Genomic DNA, 5000 nt, shown 5'->3' with positions numbered 1-5000 from the left:
TTCTCCCTCTGTGAAAACACGTGTGGGTCAAATATTGAAACAACCAGAACTCATGAGGCTTAAAAGCCATTAAGACTTTGACGACTGAAAGATTCCCATGCCAATAATTCTTAATTTAGAAATATACAGAGCAGAAAAGTATTGCTTCTCAGTGCTTTTCATACCTTTCCCCTCTTTGAAACCACAAGGGTGAGTCAAATATTGAAACCACCAGAACGCGTGTTCGTCACATGAACGCAGGAGCCTTAAAAGCCATTAAGATTTTTGACGATTTAAAGATTTCCATGTTGTGTCAGGGACGGCGAATGGGTCGTGCAGCTGCGTCGATGTTTGTGTTAAAACTACAAAACAATCCCAGCAGCAGCAGCAGCAGCAACACAAACAGACGAAACAAAAACAAATCGAATATATTTGTCTCTCGTTGGAGTGTAGTAAATGGAACCGGGAAATACAGGAGCCAAATATAGCCAGCGCACTCTAACATGGCAATAGAAATAGGTGGTGAGGCCATGGAGTCTCTATTTGGAGAGGCGAAATAGGCGCCCTCTCTCTCTCTCTCTCTCTCTCTCTCTCTCTCTCTCCACCCAAACTGCAAAAGTCTCTGAAGAAGAACGTTAACAGTCCTAATATATTTCTCCTTCAGCAGATGGTGCCAGAGTATAAGTCCGGAGAAGACTCAACCATCTGCTCTTATGTCATACTCGCTTCCGGGTACCGAAAGAGGTCTAATTCTTCTCTCTCTCTCTCTCTCTCTCTCTCTCTCTCTCTCTCTCTTCCCCGTTCTCTTTCCACTGGTGACATACATGAACGTATATGCGTATCGATACTTTTCTAGGTTACATCTATACGCACATTGCCGCACAGCACCACTGCAGGAGTAAAATGTATTTTTGTATACATGGTTTACGTAAGTTTAAAATGAGAGAGAGAGAGAGAGAGAGAGAGAGAGAGAGAGAGAGAGAGAGAGAGAGAGAGAGAGAGAGAGTGTGTGTGTGTGTAAATGTGCAACCACACATGCAATTATGATAAATGAGTGAAAACATGCACAGCATCGCGTTCCATAAGGAAAATCAAGCTCTTTTCTATTCACTTATTTTCAATACTAATGTCCTTCTCGCACTCCAAGATACCCCGTTAGCCATCTGAAGCACTGTATTCCTGTCTTATTGTGATTTACTTTGTGACACTAAAATACTTTTTTTCCACAGAAGAAAAAAAATAAGAGGAAGAAGAAGAAGAAGAAGTAATGTGGAACTAGACAAGCCACTTTACTTGGTGTGACATGGGTAGTCCCCCCCGACACCTTGTGGAAGGAAAGAGAGGGGAGAGGGAGGAGTGCCACAGGGTATGAGTGTATGAGGGTTGATGCATAGAGGAAGAGGTAGGGGAAGGAGGGGCTGTGAAGAGGGAGGGGGCTGAAGGGACCAGGAACGAGTTAGGAAGTCACTAGAGAGGCAAGAGCCAACAATGGAAAGGTTGACAAGGGAAGGGGACCAACCTTAGAACGTGTGGAAGGGGAAAACGCCACCAAGGATGGTGAGAGGAGAGGAGGAGGAGGAGGAGGAGGAGGAGGCGTTGCAAAGGTCATCATTTACACAAGTTAAGGTTCACCCCCTCCTCCCCCTCCCCCGCTTTTTTTTTTTTAAAGTCTTCCGACGGCACTTGGGTAGAGGAAAAATCCATGGAAAATAAAAAAAATAGAATCCATCTGATTTCTTGAATGGAAGAAAAACTTATAGATTGTAAACATAATCATTTAATAATTTTTAAGGGTCCCCATTTTTGCAATCTTCGGGAAGAAAGTGGGAAGAGATCATTTTAAGGGAAATGGAAATTACAAGGAAAATTAGATTTAAAAAACAGAAATAATTTTAGAACGGTGGAAACAAAAAAAAAATATAGAATGTATAACTCACAACTTCGTCCGCTTCCGACAAAAAGGTAATGGGAAATACAGAGAGAAGAGATCTCAACAACTGGAAAAGAAAAAAATAAATGAACAAATTATAAATATATCAAAATGTAAGTAAGTTATTAAAATACACGGAGAATTATATTAGGGTAGCAATGCATTGCATCTTTGCTTGAACTTTCGAAGTTCCAATTTCACGACACCCTCAGGGAGACTGTTCCACAGTCAAACGGTGTGAGAAATAAAGAACCTCTGGAACTGAGAAGTTTTAGTCCCAGATAACCGTAGATATCATCTATTTCTGGAAGAGGTTCAAACTGATGAACCTCTAAATACAGCAAAAAGACGAGAATGCTTGACACACGTTGACATATGTGTGAGACCAGGTCTATTAGGAAAAATGAAGGTGCTTTGCATTGTGATTAAAACATAACTTTTGGACCAAATACAAAAAGAGGTGGCGTCTCATAAAATCTATTCGTTATCAATTTATTCGAAGGGAACACCATCGATTTCAAACATAATCCTCTTCCTTATTTTCACCCCCCCCCCTAACGCCTAAAAATGAATAAAGGTCATGCCGAGCCCGAAACAATACTATGATATTCATACAAGCCAGATCTAACAGAACTTGCCCTAAATCGGAAAACTGCCGCATCTGCAAAATTTTCGAAACTGAGATATAACACCTACTGGGCTCGTGAAACACTATTACACAAGTTACTGCAGTTTCACAATGATTCCTCAATGCTTTCCACGAGTATTTGGGGGGGGGTCCCATTTGCAGTATCTGCAAAATCAGCAGTAAGACAAGGGAAAACTGCAGTATCTACCATTTTTCTCAGTTTTGTATTTTTGCAGATACTGCAGTCTCCCATTTTCGGGCAGAATACTTGTCTATAATTACTTCTAAAATAAACTGTTTTTTTAGTTCATAATTCTCACTTAAAACTTCTTTCTGCTCCGTAATAATTGAACCTATGACAACATGTCAAAAATAATCGCACGGCTAAATCCTACAGAAAACTTCATTTGTCTCATAATAATTGAACATATAACTTCTTTTGCTCAATGAAAATCAACATATACACGCTTGGGGTCCATAATAATATAATAATCATCTACAATGAACGCTTGTGGTTATATAAATATCATACAAATGCAAAGAGTTCAGAGGTCTGGTTAAACAAATCATTTATAACTAACTAACTAACCTCCGTATTGTGCTTTAATTCTCACACTTAATATTATTTTGGTCCATGATAATGAATCATAAAACTTCTTTTTGCCCCATAATTATCCTCTTCTTCTTCTTCGTCTTCTTCTTCAGCTTTGCCCATTTCCATATGGGGTCGCTGTTTCCTATCAGCCTTCCCCACCTTCCAAAGCAGAATTATGGCGCATGGAAATACTTTTTGTCCACATTTATCGAAAATGAAACTCCCTTTCGGCCCACAATTATCGAACACAGAGTCCTGTTTGTTTTTCACCACGAGCGTTTCAATCTTTACGGTGTTTGCCCTTTCGAAGAAGCAAGGTCTAAAGAAAGTTCTTTAGACCTTCGGAAGAAGCATGGTCAATTTCCTCCAGACGTCAGTGGTGGTCATTTCGCCCCATTCTGAACTTAAGGAGCTTTCAGGCCATTTCGCCCCCTCCTGAACTTAAGGCGCTTTCAATCTCCAGTGAGCTACGTCATTTGCGCAACGACTTCGTGATTTTTATCCCAGACTCCGAGAATTTTTGCTCAAGCTTCTTTTCCTTTGAGAGGTACTTTGAAAGGGCTTGGTACAAAGGTGAGTGCTACTTTGCACATTAAAGCTTCGTTTACCTAAGGGTAAATTTAAACAGGCCTTGCCAAATTTTCTTACTAACGTTGTCCAAGGCTACTACGGGTTTAAAAGGTTTTTCAGCAAGTTTAAAGGGAGTTACGATATTCTGTCATAAGCCAGGTGGAGCAGAGGTTATAAACAATCGACGCAAGACATCATGCTGGGAAAATGACTACCACATTATATTCGAAATAAAATAAAACATACATTAATAAACCCCCAAAAATCTGCAGTCGGTCCTAACGATCCAAAAGTTGGCAAGAAGTCAAAATAAAAAATTAGTTGAAAAAATATTTAAACAGACACCCTTCAAACCTTTACATCAAATAATGGCGTATTTGAATTATAGTTACATAAGCTTATATGTCAGGAGAATTCCTTTGGTGAGTGTGCGTCGTAAAAGGAAAAATGGGGAAGAAATGAACGCCCCCCCGGGCACCCCAGCACTCCCACATCTTCCATCTCCGCCCCCCTCCCTCTACCCACCTCCCCCTCTTTCCCTTGGGATTTCAGACTCCGTGGAATGTGAGCACCACCGTTGTGATGCATTATGATATCCGTGTCCCTCCGAGGATCTTACTCGTCCGAATGCTTACTTTTTTTCTCCCCGTTCAGGGCTAGACCTGTTTTGTTTATTTATTTCTACCTTCACTGAATACAATAAGAATGGTTTATTGATCCATAATTAACTGTAATGTATAGGAAATAGACAGTAAATAAATAAAGGAAGGAATAAAAGACATATTTTTAATATAAATTTTTTCCTGGACGGACGAAACAAGAATAGTTTGGTTAAGACGGTGTCTAAAATTAAGCACTAGAATAACTAGAAATAGACAAACGTAGAAAAAATAAATTGAATAAAAACAAATAAAAGTAAACAATTAAACAAACATAATTCAACATATAAAAATGCTGGGAAAAGAACAGTGTATAAAGATGATCTCCCAGTAACTTATTGTAGAAAAAAAAATTCACTTGTTACTCCAACGAGCAGGCCCTCAGATGGTCGTAAAATGAAAATTTATGCTCATGAGTTAGTTTTCGGGAAAGAAATTACATTCTATTTTATGTTAACTCCTACACTGGCTCAGCGGTCTGGGTAAATTACAAATAATAATAATAATAATAATAATAATAATAATAATAATAATAATAATAATAAAAAGATAACTTTCTTATATTTGATATTAAAGTTCAGCAACAATTCTAATGAACACAGTGATTTAATAACCACAAGTTAAGCATATATATATATA

The 5000-nt window shown here is 38.7% G+C and overlaps 1 protein-coding gene across 13 annotated transcripts in view; it reads right to left on the bottom strand.

Moving 5' to 3' along the window:
* The window catches only part of mAChR-A (muscarinic Acetylcholine Receptor, A-type), a 762830-nt gene that overhangs the window by 415282 nt on the left and 342548 nt on the right, over positions 1-5000 (bottom strand). For 4 of the 13 annotated variants that reach the window (XM_067121256.1, XM_067121252.1, XM_067121259.1 and 1 more), the window contains one exon: positions 1917-1976. The exons of the other annotated variants lie outside the window; for them this stretch is intronic. The gene's annotated coding sequence lies outside the window, so the exon portion shown is untranslated. Of the gene's footprint in view, positions 1-1916; positions 1977-5000 lie in introns of those variants that run through there. 13 annotated transcript variants of the gene reach the window in all.

Source organism: Macrobrachium rosenbergii, chromosome 19, assembly GCF_040412425.1.
Source record: "Macrobrachium rosenbergii isolate ZJJX-2024 chromosome 19, ASM4041242v1, whole genome shotgun sequence".
Taxonomy (NCBI): Eukaryota; Metazoa; Arthropoda; class Malacostraca; order Decapoda; family Palaemonidae; genus Macrobrachium; species Macrobrachium rosenbergii.
This window is presented reverse-complemented; position numbering and strand designations above follow the sequence as displayed.